This window comes from Macrotis lagotis, chromosome 1 (assembly GCF_037893015.1).
Source record: "Macrotis lagotis isolate mMagLag1 chromosome 1, bilby.v1.9.chrom.fasta, whole genome shotgun sequence".
NCBI classification, from domain to species: Eukaryota; Metazoa; Chordata; class Mammalia; order Peramelemorphia; family Peramelidae; genus Macrotis; species Macrotis lagotis.
The window spans coordinates 119,273,018-119,290,818 of NC_133658.1; the positions used below are offsets into that span (position 1 = coordinate 119,273,018).

Below are 17,801 nucleotides of genomic sequence, written 5' to 3' on the forward strand. Positions count from 1 at the left end.
CTTCCATTTAAATTGTCTTAGGAAGATTCTAAAGATTACCTGGCAGGAGAAGATACCAGACATTGAGGACCTTTCTTGAGTTAAACTGCCTAGCCTTCCAACATTACTATAGAGAGTGCAACTGCAATGGGCTGGACATGTTAGAATGCCAGATGTACATGTGCCAAAAAAACTCTTTTATGGAGAACTCACACAGGGCAAGTATTCATAAAGGGGTCAGAAGAAGTGATACTATGACACCCTGAAGGTCCCATTAAGAATTTTTAGAATTGACTGTACAGCATGGGAGACTCTGGCATAGGACTGTCCAGCATGGTGTGCCCTCATCAGTAAGGGGGCTGCACTCTATGAGGAAGACAGAATTGAAGTAGCTCAAAGGAAATGTGACATTTGTAAGTTTAGAGTTCCCAACCCAGGTATTCACATGAACTATTTTGCCCAACCTGTGGTAGAGCATTTTGAGCTCATATTGGATTGATCATCCACAGTAGGTCATACTGTAATTTGTCTCAGACATAGTGATATCATTTTGGTCTTCTTCAATAAGGAAGGACAAGGACCAGGAACCAATCAGGAGGAGGTGATTTTCCACACACACAGTGTAGTTCAGAGTGGCATGAAAAGAATTGAGTTTTAGTCTAAAAATTGAAAATATATTCCCAGGTACATTAATTTTATTAAAGTATTAGTACTTTATTTTTGAATACTGGGTATGAGTGGAGCAACTTTTGGCAGCTATGAATGATGTGGGTTCTAATTTCCTAGCTGAGTTCCAACAGACACTATTGCAGTCCTTTGGCAAAACTCTTGGCTTGCTCCACAATAAAGCATGTCAATATCTTCCAGACAAGTATCTAAGGAAAACATACACAGACACAAACTTACAGAAAATCAAATGAAAAGCCACACTGGAGAGTAGAAACTCATTTGGGACTTGTCAGTACAGAAAAATCTTGCTATATTAGTCCTGTTCTGTCACCTGGCAGGTATGAGAAATAGAGTGAGGAATGGAAAGACTGGAAGTTTTGATTTGAATTTAGGACAGTGACTTCAGGAAAAATGATTTTGGCCCAGTTAGAAAGACATGGACTTCATTCATCTGGATTTCCCTGAAAGCTAATGCTGAATTTTAATTTCTATATTGGATTTCTCTTTCTTTGAATATTTTTCTCTTTTCCTCTTCCTAACCTCTCTTCCTTTTTTCTTCTTCATCCTGCCTCTTACCATTTCTCCTCTTTCTTTTTTCTTTCCTTCCATCCTTCCATCCTTCTTTTCTCTTTTTTCTTTTTCTCTCCCTCCCTTCCTTCCTTCCTTTCTCTCTCTCTTTCCTCTCCTTCCTTTCTTTCTCTCTTTCTCCTTTCTTTCTTTCTTTCTTTCTTTCTTTCTTTCTTTCTTTCTTTCTTTCTTTCTTTCTTTCTTTTTCTTCCTTTCCCTCCTTCCTTTCTTCATTTCTTTGTTCCATTCTTCTTCCTTTCTCTTTTTCTTCTCTCTTTCTTTCTTCCTTTCTCTCTCCTTTCTTTTTCTTTCTCTATTTTTCTTCCTTCCTTCCTTCCTTCCTTCCTTCTTCTTTGTACTTTTTCTCTCCCCTTTCTTTTTTCCTTCCATCTTTCTTCCTTTCAACTTTCTTTCTTTTCCTTCCTTCCTTCCTTCCTTCCTTCCTTCCTTCCTTCCTTCCTTCCTTCCTTCCTCTCTCTCTCTTTCTTCCTTCCTTTCTTAACAGAGGAAAAAAGGAAAGAGAATTGAAAACTAAGAATCTGAATGCTAAGAGACCTTAAATTCCTGAATTTGATGACAAGAAATGCATATTCCAGGGAGCAAAGTGCTATTACAATCTTCCTAAATATGACCAGAATACAGTGGGATCATGCTATTATTTATTTCCATTTGTTTTTTTTTTGGCTAGGCAGTGGGCTAAGTGACTTGCCCAAGGTCACACAACTAGGTTAATTATTAAATGTCTGAAGTCCTCCTGCCTCCAGGGCTGGTGCTCTATCCACTGCGCCACCTAGCTGTCCCTATTTTTCCATTTGTTTTTGAAGAAAATACTTGGTAATCATTTTTTTTTTTATTGTAAGAACTTTTGCTAAAGTAGAGATGAAAACTTAGAAACTCCTCAGTAGTTATCTTTAAGGGGTCCAGGGAAGGGCAGTGAAAGGAATTGAGAGATTGTCTTTCCCCTTTTTTTTCTTGTTCCTAAATTGATGCTTGAAATTCCTCTATTGATAATACATCCCCTAGGGCTAAGCAGTCCTTCCCATATAACTTTTGAAATGCAAACAGTCTCAGAAGGGTTAAAAAAAGTTCCTAGAGTTTTGGAATGAGTGGGGAACTCTGAGCTTGGTATAGTACCGAGACTGTTTATTAGATTGCCTTTTTTCCCCCCTGGACTACAGGAATGAAGTAAAATAAGAATCTTTGGCACTTAGAAAGAAAGGTAGCTTTATCATGGTAAGGAGAGAAGAGAGGCCAAGTGTGGAAGCCTTCACTCGGTTCCTATCCTCCCTATACATAGAAACAGCCAAAAGGAATTGAAATATTGATAAAATATCTACAATAATCTAACACCATAGTCATGAATCTCTGTTTAAGGAAAAGACCAATGAACTGCTTACATGCCTGGATAACTAGAGCAAGTTGGCTGCAGAGGTACCAGAAAGAAAAGGAACAGAAAAAGAAGCTCAGAGACAAGGGTGGAGTCAGGGATGGTGTGGAAACCGAGGGAGAGTTCTGTTGTTCTGGTTCTGCCCCCATATGTAAACCGGTGGTAATACAACCTAAGCGCTCATAAATAAATTCTGTGTTTGACACTTTGGGATCTTAGATTTAGGACTGAAAGGAACTTGGGAGGTAATTCAGTCTTCATTTTTTACTGACAAGGAAATGGAAGCCAAAAAATGAACTTCTGCAAAGTCACTCCGGTGGTAAACAGAACAGCTCCAGATGTAGACTTTCCATTCACATCACGGTGAATTGGGTTATTCTGGGGGGTTGTTTGTATTGAGAACGACCCGGCCTTTCGCCCTCATGCTGAGGGGGAGTGGGGCTGTGCTAAGGTGTAGGTGGGACAGGGGAGGCTCCATGAAACGTTTATTCAAGGGTATTAAATCGTATTTACTCTAGGGAAGATAGGGGATAATGGTGGACAGTGAAATAGCCTTTAAATAATGGAGATAACATTTCTTCTTTGGAAAGAAAGCTTTTCATCCCATGCATTAGTTCTGAGATGTTGAAAACCATTTTGAATTAACATCTGCTCTCCAACCTTTTTGGTCTTCTTCCCCCACCCTCTCCCATGCTGATCACATCCAGAGGCATCTCCTCCACCAACTTCTATTTATGAAGCGCCTACTGTGGGTTGTGCGAAGGGGACACGGGCGAACACAGGTGTTGTCTCCGCCCCCTCCCTCCATAAATTCAAGTGGGGCAAAAATAAAGGTAGCAGGCCTTAGGTTAGAAAGGATAACGAAGTTAATGGTTGCCCAGGGAGCTTATAACCATCTTACTCTCCCTGTCTGGAAACTTTTTCTCATTATTTTAAGGATGCTACTTTTGTGGGTGACCCCCACCTCCCCCAGTGGTGGGGAGAAGGATCACCTTCATTCCTCTCGCCTCTCCCTCTCCCTTCCCTCCAGGGGAGTGGTTTGGTAAGGAGGCGGTGATTCCCCAAAGGTTCTAGGGGTGAGGGGGGCGACCTTGAGGGCTGGGGCCTCGGAGGTGCCAACCTTCTGGCCCCGCCCCTCACTTCCTTCTTGATTGGCCTTCCCCAGGCTTGGGGGGGGGGGGCGGCCACTGCACCGGGCGGGCGGGACTCCAGGGCCGCCCTCCCCTTCAGACCTGGCCGGGCCCGGGGAGTCTCACCGCGACGGCCGTGGGCTCTTGGGTGGGCTGAGTCGCGAGAGGCGGGCGGCCTTGCGCGCTGGGGGAACTTGGGAGCTGGCAGAGCCCGAGGGGGCTGGAGGGAGAGCCGGAGGTCGGGAGCGGCTGCGGCAACAAGTGCGTGGCGTGCCACCGCCCGGCGGACCCCGAGCCGGGGCCGGGGCCGGGGCCGGAGCCGGAGCCGGGCGCCCCAGTCCGGAGAGCCCCGGCACCGCGGACGCGCACGCCCGGCCCGGACCACGCGCCGCGGGGAGCCCGGCGGGGATGGGGCCCGCAGCTGGGTGGTCTCGCCGGAGACGGCCCCGGAAGGCAGCCCGGGGCTGAGCCCGCCCGGGGACCCGAAGGAGGAGAAGGAGGAGGAGGAGGAGGAGGGTGGATGCGGCTCCGATCACCACCGTCCCCCACCCTCCCCGCCCGGTGTGAGCAGGCTCTGCTCCCGGACAAGGTAAGCAGCCCTGGGGGCCCCATGTCTCCCTCCCCGCTTCTCTTACCCCCAACGGGGGTCCACTGTGGCCCCCCTCTCGGGCTGCGCCTCCTTCCCCTTGAGCCCGTCTCTGCCACTTCCTCCCGTGACCTTTCTCCTCCTGCACCCACGCACTCGCTGTTCGCCTTCTACCTTTGCCTGTTCCTTGTCTCCCACCTAGGCTTTAATTCATCCGGCCCCATCCCTAACCCCCTCCGAAGTTTGCGTGGTCTCTCCCAGCTTTGGCGCTGCCCTTCTCTACTCGTCTGCCCCCCCCCCCCCCCCCCCAAACTGCAGCGTTCCTTTCGGAGCCCTCCGAGCCGGGTCCGCGGAGAAGAGGAGACACCGAACTGAGTTTTCCAGTTCTAGGTGTCCTCCCTCCCCAGTCCCCTCCCCCTCCTCCCTGTCAACACGATGGGCCCCAGCCCTCTGACTGCTCCGTCTAATCCGGCCTTTTTCTTTCCTCGGGTTCTTTCTGGGCCTAGAGCCCTAACTTTAAGGAGGGAAAGCGGGGAAACGCCCGAGTCCCAGGACCTTTTAAGGCGGCGGGTGGGTCGGGTTGGTTCAGTCTGTAGCTTTTCGTGAGGGTGCTGTCTTTGAGAGGCATGTTTTTAAGCTCCTCTCTCAGTGCCCCTCCTCTCCCCATTGCCTCTGTTTCCCTCTTGCCCCATTTCCACTTTTCCCTTCTCTCCCTTATTACCACTTCGACCTCTTTCCCTCCTCTCCTCCTTTGCCCCTCTTTCCCTCTTTTTCCTCAGTGCTGTCTTTCCCTTCTTCCTCCCTATCCCCCATTGCCCCTCTTTCCCTCCTCTCCCCCATTGCCGTCTTTCTCTTTCCTCCTGTTACCACCTTGCCCTCTCTGCCTTCTCTCCCCTCTTTGCCCCACTTTCTCCCCACTCCCCACATTGTCCTTTTCCCCTCCGTTGTCCCTTGCCTCTCCACATCCAGACCCTACCCATCCACATTGCCCCTCATCCCCTCTCAACTCCAACACATTCCCTGTTTTATGCTGGGGAAAATCAGCTGGCTTATTAGTTAAAGAATGGCAGCAGCTTGCCTCCCTACCCCCCCACCTTCTGGCCCCTAAAGGTTTGGTTCCATTAAACTTATTTAAAAGAACCCTTCAGTTTGACCTCTAGAAAAATATTCCATGCTGCTGAAGTTGAATCATTAACTAGGCTGTGAGCCCGAGTGATGGGAATTGAGATCCCACTTGGGTTACTGTAGAGACTGTTATTAGGGCCAAGCATTTAAAACAGTCAATCTGACAAACAGAAAAAACCGGAATGGTGAAATATGCCATTGCGATCATGTTTGTTGTTAGACCTGAGAATGGGGAATCAAAATGTCTTAACACTCTTAGCAAGATAGGACACGTTAATTTAGCCCTGAAGTAGAAAAAGACATCAATACTTTCTAGAGACTTCTAGAATACCAATTCATGTTTTGTAACCCTTCACTTTCATACTATGCATTTTTATGAGGTGATTAAGTTTTGCAAGATTGTAAGGCTCAGTTGCAAGACCTATCCTAATATGAGAGCTTGAAATGCATTTTTTAAAAAAATTCTGATTTGGAGTGGATTTATGATTATTGTATGGGAGTAAAATGAGGTTGGTAAAATGAACTATTCTCTCCATTCTTCTATTAGTAATCAGAGGACCTAGGTTTAAATCTGACTTTTTTTTTTTTACTGGCTGAAAGACATTTTAGGCATCATTTAACATCAATAGGCCTTCCTTAGTTCTCTCAGCTGTGATAGACTAGATCCTCCTACTGGTTTTAAATCTCTCCCCCATAACTTTCAAGATGACTATTTTGGATAATTATTTTCTCTTTCTCCTTCCTTTCTTTGTCATGACCTTACTTAAGTTTTCAGATCATGAATTCAGTTGGTGAACTCAGACATATTCTTATTGTAACAATCTTTAAAAACAAATAACAAACCTGATATGTATCTCAGAAGGTAATGGCTCTGGTAATGAAGTAAATGATGGGTTTATTGTTGAATCTGGAGAAGAGATACAAACTAGCATCTATGATCTTGTGAACCTGCTATACTCCCATGCTCATAATCAGGGTTCTAATCTGAAAATGACCCTTAGGGAAAAGTAGGTAGTTAAGTTCCTTATGACAGTGTTCCTTTGAAAAAAAGATATTTTCTGTGAAAATATTAAGGGTGTTCCATCTAGGTTCTCAGGGAAAATGTATTTCAATTATGAAATTACATTGATGTTTGGCCTTCATTCTCAAAGAAGACTAAATTACATTAGCTATTGCTAACAAAAATGTCTTATTTTTGTTATTCTACTATTTTTTTTAAAACTTCTTATTTCTTTTGAAATCCAGACTTTTCATTTTGCAATATTGTTGGAATGTTTTCTTCTACATTTCCTTAGTTACGTAGTTTTCTTCTACATTTCCTTTTTTTTGTACTGAAGGCTTTTGAAAGCTTTCCTTTTTTTTAGATGAAAGAAATAGCTCTGCTCTGTCATCTTTGTTCAAATGTCCATCTTTTCACAGTTGTCATTTAACAGAGAATTAGTACACTATCCAATGTCTAGTATCAAAATCCAGTAAAACTACAAGAGTCATTTTAGATTGTACCATACATCAACTTTTTGTTATTTTAAATTATTTTCTTTCAGTCAGTTCTAAGAGTCAGGATTTGGTAGAATCTGGGGCAGGGAAAGGATCTGGATTCTTTTTCAACTTCTCACTATCTTTGAGACCTTGGGCAAGTGACTTTAATTCCTCTCCAATCCTTATCTGTAAAATGTAGACAGACTAGATTAGAGGACCTGGGGTATCCCAGCAAGATCCTAAGCAAGATGAGCAGAAGTTCCTGTAGTTCTTAGGTTCAAAGGAACCAGTGAATCTTCTCTGAAATCCTCAAATCTAAGAGAGACTATAAGCATGAACTCATTTCATGGCAGAAGTTTGCAAATTTTTAAAGACTTAATTCAGTTCTCAGGATAAAATATTGTATATTTTTTAAAGGGGTACTTCCTAGTTCTATGAGCAGAAGTTCCTGTAGTTCTTAGGTTCAAAGGAACCAGTGAATCTTCTCTGAAATCCTCAAATCTAAGAGAGACTATAAGCATGAACTCATTTCATGGCAGAAGTTTGCAAATTTTTAAAGACTTAATTCAGTTCTCAGGATAAAATACTGTATATTTTTAAAGGGGTATTTCCTAGTTCTATGATATTAAGATATCATGGAAAACATTTAAGACACTGCATTTTGTTGTCATGGTTGTATGACAATCCACTCTTCTGAGGTCTGAATTGTAGTTATATTTATTCTGTGATTTCCTTATAAAGGAATATTCATGTTTACTTCCTTCAACTTTTCTACATTCTCTGTTACTTCATACTTTAAAAAATTTAGTAGGGTATGCTTGGTATAGGTAGATTGTAGTTAAGTATATACCATGATAAAATCTGTGGGAGACCAATAAGCATATATTGGTTAGGACTGGCCTTGAAATCAGACTTGAATTCAAGCTCTTCCTGTAACTCAAATCAGTCCAATTATCTTGTCAAATCATCATGTCCATCCGACCCCCACCCCCATTTTACAAGGTTGTAATTACAGATGAATGGCCTTGTGGAAGGAGTTCCCTGAACTGATAAAAGAAATCCTAGGACCAAACATACATACATACTCTATTAGGATATCTGGATTTCCATTGCATTTCTTCCCATTTTTCCAAAAGGTTTTATTTCATTGGGTTACTTCTGACCACTGAACAGGTTACATAAGAATAGAATGCCAGAAAAATATTTTTAACCATTTGCCTTTGTCACATGCTTTGTTTATGCAGACTCTTAAGTGTTTCTGAATTAAAATATTCTGTAGATTGTGTGTACTTTTCCGATTAGCATAAGGTCAGAGATGAAGAGATGAAGTTTATATTTCTCATCCTTTTATTAATCTACTTGCTTTTTCTTTTGTAATACTACAATACTTTATTTTAAAAAATAAATATTCAGGAATTGGACAGTTTAGAAATGTTAAGCCAGGGCACTATTCCAAAGCTTTGTATCAGTAACATTTCTTTCTGACCCTGAAATATCTACTCCAGCCGGTTTCCATTTGCCCAGTGGACATTATTACATAATAGCTTCTTGAGACAACTTCAATGAAGCTTGTTAGGGAATATAGTCTGTAAAAACAATTTTAAACTTTTAAGTACCAGCACTTCATGAGGTTGTTTTGTTTTCACTTTTAATTTCACTTGTGTTGAGAATTCAATGAGGAAAAATCTTAGAACCAACACAGATAATTAGTTTGGGGGCACAATGGATAGATAGAACACAGGATTTGGAGTGAGGAATATCTGAGTTTAAATCTGACCTCAGATTCTTAATAGCTGTGTGACCTTAAACAAATCAGTTAACTCCTGTGCCTCTATTACTTTATTCATCTGTAAAGGATTTTTGAATACTTTAAGCCTTCTGTAAATATTGACTATTATTAGCTATGGTTGCAGGTAGGTAGCAAGGTGAATTTAGTGTTCTTGGAGTCCAGAAGACCTGAGTTCCAATTTGACTTCAGACACTAGCTTTGTGATTCTGGGCAAGTCACTTTAAACCCTATATGTTTCAGTTTTCTCATCTATACAATGAGCTGGAGGAGAAAATAGAAAACCATTTTAGTTATCTTTGCCAAGAAAAGCCCCAAAGCAGTCCTGATACAGTTGTAAAATGACTAAAGAAGAGGTGGATAGGTGGCACATTGAATAGAGCCCTGGCCCTGGAGATAAGAGGACCTGAGTACAAATCTGATCTTAGACACTTAAGACTTACTTAGTTGTGGGACCCTGGGCAAGTCACTTGACTCCATTGCCTTGTAAAAAGAAAAACAAAAAATAAAATGACTAAAAAAACAACAATATTATTATCTTAAAGAGTTATTTGGGGGCATTGAGGTTAAATAATTTACCTAGGATCACATATCCTTTGCATTTTATCAGTTGCTTAATTCTAGAGGTACATTTGGATATGAAATATTTCAATACCCTATTTGTGTGCTGGAGATGATTGTTATAGTCTACAGATGATAAAATATAATGTGTGTGTGTATGTGTATAATAATAGGGAATCTTTCTTTCTTTTTTTTTTTTGGATTTTTTGCAAGGCAAATGGGGTTAAGTGGCTTGCTCAAGGCCACACAGCTAGGTAATTATTAAGTGTCTGAGCCCGTATTTGAACCCAGGTACTCCTGACTCCAGGGCTGGTGCTTTATCCACTGCGCCACCTAGCCACCCCAGGAATCTTTCTTTACCTAGATCTCTTTCAAGACAGTTGTATGGTGTTATATTTATATAACATTAATAACATGAAACTGGATAGGAGCTCAGACATTATGATACAACATGACTAAAAAGTAATAACATGAGACTGAATAAAAGGGTAATATTTGTAACTGTTATTCTATTTCTTTTGACTGCTCTAAAGTGCATAAAAATGGATACAATTGGGTACAAAATAGAACAAACACCCAAGCAGTTGGTGAATCCAGTCTGTCTTTGGTGGAATAACTATTGTTAGACTGTTAGTAAACATGTTTCTATAAATTGTAGAATGACTGATCCCAGTCTCTTGAGAAGCAATTACTATTTGGGTGTGCATAAATGTGTGCTTTGAACAGCAATAATGAATTGATGACATAATTTCATCAGCATATATTTGATGACAAAAATTCACTAATTTAAGAATTGGCTTTTTTAAAGGGTATGATTATTAGAATTTAGAAAGTACTTTTATTGACTATTTTCTATTTTCCCCATTTGCCTAAGCTATGTTCTTTATGTGACACATGAATTGCACCTATACTGAGTCTTAAAAATTTACAACCCCACATCATAATTTCATCTTGCTTCTATTATACTACTAATAATTCCAGAAGATTTGAAGCTACTTTTTAAAAAATGGACTGTTTTTGTTGATACATTTGCAAAGTTCATTTACTTGGAAATATTTTGCGAAATGATAATGCAGAAAACTATTTTTTCCAAGAATATTGTTACTCTAATTTTTCACATTTTGCCTTTAACAGATTTTTAATAACTTCTCCTTTGTTAATATTTGAATTAGTATTACTAAACCTGAACAAGGGCTTATACATATAGCATTATTGTTAAAGTAACTTTAGTGATATTTGATAAGGAAGTAAATTCCTTACCAAGGATGTGTGTGCTTTTTAAACTCTTTACTACATATGCTTCAAGACTCTATGATTTCTTCCATATGGGTATTCTGCCTATCAAACTTTATAAATTAATCTAATCCTTAGTCCCCTAACTCATCACTTGGGGAGCACATTTCCGATGATGAGCTACTTCCAAATTAACTGGGTTGATACTTGCCAACAGATATGAAGTTTGTAGCCAGGCTTGATAGAGCTTTCAATAATTTGTGTTTCTGACATGGTCCTCAGTCCAGGGCCAATCTTATCTTATAAATGAAGCATTAGAATAGGATTTGGTGAAAAATTTCCCTATAGTATTTGTTTGTTTTTTGTTTTTTAGGATTTTGCAAGGCAAATGGGGTTAAGTGGCTTGCCCAAGGCTGCACAGCTAGGTAATTATTAAGTGTCTGAGGCCAGATTTGAATTCAGGTACTCCTGACTCCAGGGCCAGTGCTCTATCCACTACACTACCTAGCCACCCCATTTTCCCTATAGTATTAATAAAATCATGGCAATTCATTTCTCCAAAAGCTCTCATCCACTTTCTATCTAGATCTTATTGTTCTAAGATCAATTAGAGTGGTTAGAAGTTTTAAGGCATGATAGTATTTGTATACCTAAAAATTCATTCAATTTAGCAAGTATATATTAATCAACTTCTCTGAGCCAGGCACACAAAAATGAGACTATAGTATACACCAAAAAGCTTATCAGTTTTGAAATGGCAGTTTTCAGACAAATCAAAACTATCTATTGTCATATGAAAAATGTTCTAAATCACTGTTGATTAGAGAAATGCAAATTAAAATAATTCAGAGGTACCATCTCATACCTATCAGAGTAACTATGACTGGAGCTTAGGTAAAAGATGAGGGCTGAATATGTAGATCTGGGAGTCCTCTATTTAGAGAGGAAAATTGATTCATGGGTAGGGATGAGATAACTGAGAGATCCTATAGAAATAAAAGAGGAGAGGGGACCAGGCCAGAGTTTTGGAGTACATCCCTGATTAGAGTAGTCAGGAGAGAAATAATAATTCAGAGGAGCCAAATAGGAAGGTACTAATTAGTAAGAAGAGAATCAAGAGAGAATAGTACCAGGAAGCTCTGGGAAGGAGAAAGGGTACCTAGGAACAAAGAATAGTTGAACACTATCAGATGTTGCAGAGAAGTCCAGAAGGATGAGGACTGAGAAGAGATCATTGGATTGGCATTGAAGAAATCATTAATAACTCTGGAGAGCCCTTCCAGTCGAGTGATGAGATTGGAAGATAGATTATAAGGGAGAGATAAAGGGAGAGAAGATGAGTTTAGATTCCCACCCCCCTCCTCCCAGAATTTTTGACTGTTGATTTAGTATTTGGCCTGCAAATCTTTAAGATAACTCATATGTGTTGATGTATCATCCCCATTCTGATTTTTTAATGGACAAATTCTGTATTATCAGTAGCCAAAAAATAACTATCCCAATGGATAGTCTCAGTAGAATTATTTTTACAGATAAATAAAATATGCATTCTCTGGTGCTGAGCTTTTTTGATCTACTTAACAGACTATTATATCTCCTAGAACCCTGGCAAGTGAAGTATAGAAAATCTTCAGTTTTCAAAAGATCAGTGAAAGGTTCCTAAGTTTCAGGATATTATTTTGTTTTTTTTAAAGTAGCTTGTCAAGTAAGTGTAGAAGAAAGAATAGTGTCTGAAAAGATAGATTTTCAGGAGGATCTTGAAAGGGCCTTAGAAATGGTGCAGTTGAACCTCTTCTACACATGAAGCACCTGAAGGCCCACCCTCAGAGGCCATCTCTGTGATGATGATGCTCATTCTTAGCATCAGGGAGGGTGATGTACTTGAACTGGATTTGAGTGAGGAAGGTGCTAAATCACCAGCCTTACTTTCTTTTCTGGGGCCATCTGGGTTTAGTGACCAGATATAAATCAGGATGACTGGAGATCCTGGATGTGAGGTGGCAAGCCTAAGTGTGACATGTCTGAAGTCAAATTTGAACTCAAGTCCTCCTGACTCCAAGACTGGTGCTCATATAGGTAATAGATAAGGAACCAGGATTTCTTTTTTCTTTCTTTTTTTTTTAAGGTTTTTGCAAGGCAAATGGGGTTAAGTGGCTTGTCCAAGGCCACACAGCTAGGTAATTATTAAGTGTCTGAGACTGGATTTGAACCCAGGTACTCCTGACTCCAGGGCCGGTGCTTTATCCACTACGCCACCTAGCCGCCCTGAGGAACCAGGATTTCAATCAAGCTCTTTGCTTCCAGATCTAGTCTTTTGTTCTAGTCCTGGCTTTTTCTTTTGTCACTGAACCTCCTTATTATTTGCTTAAATTCCTGCACCTCAGTTTTCTCATTTGTAAAATAAATGAGTTGGATGAAATGAACTTTCGTTTTTCACTTTTCTTTCATCCAAATCTTCTGGATTTGAAATTTTGTAGATTTCTTAGGAAGAAAATTCTTGATAAGCATTTGATAAGAGTTAGTGAATGGGAGTAAGCGTTCCATGTAAATAGTTGACCACAGCAGGCAAATGATGGTTCATCCAAAGGTGGTACTTTTTTGTGAAAAGGGGAATCCAGAAGCCATTATCTGCAATGCATTGAAATGGATTTGTGCAGAAGTCAATCCAATCTGCACTTATCCTGTACTTACTATCTACCAGTCTCTGTACTAAACTTGAGATTCAACTGAAGGAAAAACCCAGTTCTAACCCTCAAGGAGATCACATTCTGTGGAGGGAGGGGGAGAATCAACATGCAAAACAACTATCTATAAACAATATATAGAAAGAATAAATTTATAATAATAAATCATTTTATTTATATATAAATATATAAATAACAATAAATTTAAAGGAACTCATTTTAAAAGGGATTATTGAAAAGGCTTCTTACAGAATGTGGTATTGTAGGTGTGACTGAGAAAGAGATAAGCATTCTAAATTTGGAGGACAATAGGGAGATATGGAGTATTGTTACATGTGAGGAACAGTGGGGAGGCCAAGTCCAGTGCCCCAGTATCTCAGAATCTGTGGAGGGCAGTGAAAGAAGACTGGTGAGGTTCTGGAACATAGTGATTCCTCTGGTCTCTGTGTACAAAGCTGATACTGTAGCTAGGGCCTTTTGCCAAACTGGTGTGGCTAAGATAGACTGTAGCATTGACAGAATTCAAGTGCTTTAAATTGTGATAGGAGCAAAGGAGGTGGATTGGAGAGAGTCCCTAGCTGTGTTGTCTCTCCATCCTGATGTCAGCTCTCTGGAGCTCTGACTGGGTGGCAGCCTCTTTCTATTTTCTGCCTGTGTTATCTCCTGCAGTGCTGTGTATTTCTTCCCTTTCCTGTTTCTGTCTTTCTTCCTTTACTAGCTAGCACTCCTCACCCCCAAAGACTTCTAGTCCTTACCTTTTTTTATTGTAACCCCGAGCTTTTCCTCCCAATATATGCTTTGTTCTTAGGAGTTGTGATTCTTTTTCATTTCCATATATAGTTGATAATTCTGTCCCTATTCACTCTGGGTCTAAATTTGATAGACTGAGGGTTTTTTTTTAATGAAAGGGACTAGTTCATTATGGATAATTAGTTACATATTCTTTAGCACTTTAATTTTCAGTATAACTGAGACAAGTCATAATTTTCAGTAGTGCTTTTAAAAACTATCAGGATTTGGAAACCTTTATTAGCATACAATATATTGGAAATTTTCAAAGCAGTTCATAGAGTTCCTAAAATTAGGGAAAAAAACCCCATTAAAAAGGGTCAATATAAATACTTAATATTATTTTTAAGTGTTGGTTTTCATAATTTTTTTCTATTAAGTATTTACTATAATATGAATTGATTGATTGATTTATATAATCCTGAAGCATAGCATGTATTTTTTTTTTGTTTTTGCATCACCTTCATTTCCAAATATATCCCTTTGCTCTCCTCTACCCAGAGAACCATCCCTTGGAACAAAGAAGAAATGAAAAAATATTTAAAAAACAGTCAATGTATTAGCTGAGTCTGATGTGTGTTCTTTTCTTCATGTCATACTTGGTCATTATAGAGATAATGTTGATTTGGTTTTATTGTTTGTTTTTTTACCATTTACATTGTCCTACTTGTCATGTAGATATTTTATTGTTTTGCTTACTTCACTTTGCATCAAATTGCATGTTTTCCCTTGCTTTTTATTATTCTACATTACCTTACATTTACAGTACACTAATTACAGTTGTAATATTTCATTACATTTGTATACTGCAATTTGTTTAGCCATTCCCCAATTGATGGGCATATATTTTGTGTATAGTTCTTTGCCTAAAAAGGAAATGCTGCTATGAATATTCTGGTATATATATATCTCATCTTTTTTTCTGACTTTGATCTCCTTGGAGTATATGATTTTGGGGTCAAAAGGAATAAACTTATTCACTTTATTATTGCATGGTTTTAAATTAACATGTTATATTAAAAAATTTGCATTAGGAAACTTCTTAGTAACCTCTGGCTTTATTGACATGACCCAAGAGCATATTAAGGAGAAAATATGCAACAAGGATATAGTGAGTAACACAGCCTCAGTTTTGCTAAGCTTAGTCTGCATCTCCTTATTGAAACCTGACTGGTCTGTCACTCAATTACAGGTCTGGTCCCAGACACCCACCTGGGTGGGACTTTTTTTTATGCCCTTAGGTGACCAGGATGAGGAGTCTGTTAATCATTTCCTAGATTGCTTTATCTTCTTTGAAGGAAAACTAAGCCCTTTGACAGGAAAGGAAGAGTGGACCTAATTTGTTGTGGGGAAAGTAAAACTCCTTTTGTTAACTAATATCTCATTTCATTCCTCCATGGAACCTGAGCTAATATTGTCTCCAGTTAAGCCTGCCCTTGACAACTACCTAATGTAATTCTTTTTGAATACCTAGGACACAAAGTTAGGTAAAGTAGAATCTTCCATGCTTCAGGAGAGATTGTTACCTGGTAAGAGTGACCATAGAAGACCACAAAATAAGAGAATGGATACAAAGTTGCTGAGCTCCTCTGTTAATTCTGAATTTGGATGTTTTAGCTGAAATTCTCCATGTGGTTAAAAATAATAATTTTTGTGGTAGAGTAGGACACACATATCCTGAACTTCAAAACAGAAAAAATAAAAAAAGATTTATTCCTCTTGGTGAAATTCAAAAAGTTACATTTAGCTTCTCTCAGTGTTTGAGTTTGAATTATTAAAAACAACTTTGAAATTTTAAACTCAATACCACATGTGATTTCTATCACCTGTCATGAAATCAAACAAGTAAGAACTAATTAATTTGAAACTTAATTAAAATTTGAGAGAAGCCAAATATTTATTTTATTCAGTTCCAACATATATTTATCTAGGGCCTACCAAACTGGAAGCACTGGGGATGTAGGGGGAGATAAAAAACAAAAATGAAACCATTCCTATTCTCTAAAAATTTACTGATGCTTTATTTTTCTCTGAGAAAAATATCATCAATTTTGACTTTTCATTTTTGACCACTAAAACTTTCTTAATCTGAATTTTTTAAACCTGTTTTACAATTAGATAAATTTAGAACTGGTTAGATCCAAAAAGCAGTCATTATTGGTTTGCTAAATGCATGGAGAAAAATCTTAAGTGGAGTAGAATGCTTCAAGCCTCTGTTCTTGACCATAGTATAGATGACATTTTTTATCAATGACCAATTGAAGTTGTAGATGGTGTGCTTGTCAAAATGATGGGTAGCATAGAACTGGAAGGGTTAATTAAGATTAATTTATTAGGCATTTATTATGGCCTAGGTTCTGCTCTTTCAAGGGGCTCATCATCTAATCAGAGAGACAGACTGCAGACTGCTATGTGCAGACAGGATAAATTGGGGGTAGTCATAGAGGGAAGACTCTCAGATTAAGGAGGACAGCAAAAGTTTTCTTGTAGGAGATGGGACTTTAATGGAGAATTTGAAAGATGCCAAGGAAGCCAGGATTTGGAGATGAGAAGGGAGAAGGTTCTAGGTTATGGGGAGACAGCCAGAGAAAATGCCTATAGTCAGGATATGGGAGTTTTTGTTTAATAAGGAGGCCAGAATCATGGAAGTGTGTTACTAAGGTCTTTGTACAACAACCATAGGATATAATATTTGATTCTGGAGGTGATAGGGATTCACTGTTTTTTGAGTAGTTAGGGTAGCAGTTTGGGGAGATCTGCATTTGTGAAAGTCACTTTGGTGACTAGAGGATGGACTAGAATTAGAGGAGACTTGTGACTTGCAACTTCTTTCCCCCCATGACCATTTTTACAAACTTCTTAAAACTTTTGTTCATGTGGGTTTATATATATATTTTTTGCCATATTAGTAATTAAAATGTCTTATTCATCTCTCACCATCATGAAAGAGCAGGAATCATCTCTCTCCATTTTATAGTTGAACTCAAGTTTGAGAGATGTTAGGTGATTTGCCCAAGATTACAAAGGTATTACATATCTGATGTGGGATTTTGAACATGGATTCTCACATCTAACACTTTCTCCATTACAATTTAGTTGCTATTTAGTTTTCCTTTAAAAGTACTGAAACTATCTGTGAGGTTTGATTGGGGACTGGGAGCTATCTGAGGAATGGTATGAGTCAAATCAGGTCCAGTCTACAACATTTCCCTCTCCTCTTCCCCTCAAATGAAAAAAAGAAAAGAAAAAACAGAGCTTTTTTTTATAACAAATATACATGATCAAACAAAATAGATTTCTTTCTTGGTCAGATTCCAAAATAGATTCATTTCTCCTTCTCATCTTGATTCTTATCATTTTTCCTCCAGCTACATGGTTACTTTTTGGTCTCCTGGAATCAAATAAGGTTGACCATTTATTTCATTTATCAAAGTTTAAGTCTTTCAATGTCATTTGTCTTCAGGTCATAGGTAAAATCAACTCCATTATTTACGGCACAATAACATTCTGTTATGTTCACATTTAGCCATTCTCCATTTGATGGCCACCCTTTTATCTTCCAATTCTTTGCCACTACAGAAAGAGCAGTTATAGATATTTTTTTGTACAAGAATGAGAAATTTTCAGATCTGGCAAAGAAAGAAATTTTTTTTTATTTCTTTGGGGTATAGCCCTGTTGATTGTATTCTTGGAAATTTAATGATCTTATAGGATAATCATAGATTTAAAATTGTAAATGACCATGGGGGTCACCTAGTTGAATTCTCTCAGTCATATAAGTAGAGTGAATCCCTAAATTAATGAGACTAACCAATCAACAGGCATT

The 17,801-nt window shown here is 38.9% G+C and overlaps 1 protein-coding gene across 1 annotated transcript in view; it reads left to right on the forward strand.

Annotated features, from left to right (window-relative positions):
• The first annotated feature begins 4,216 nt into the window (after positions 1-4,216).
• B3GNT2 (UDP-GlcNAc:betaGal beta-1,3-N-acetylglucosaminyltransferase 2) overlaps positions 4,217-17,801 on the forward strand; it is a 33,872-nt gene continuing 20,287 nt past the window's right edge. The window contains exon 1 of the mRNA XM_074206952.1: positions 4,217-4,321. The gene's annotated coding sequence lies outside the window, so the exon portion shown is untranslated. The remainder of the gene's footprint in view (positions 4,322-17,801) is intronic.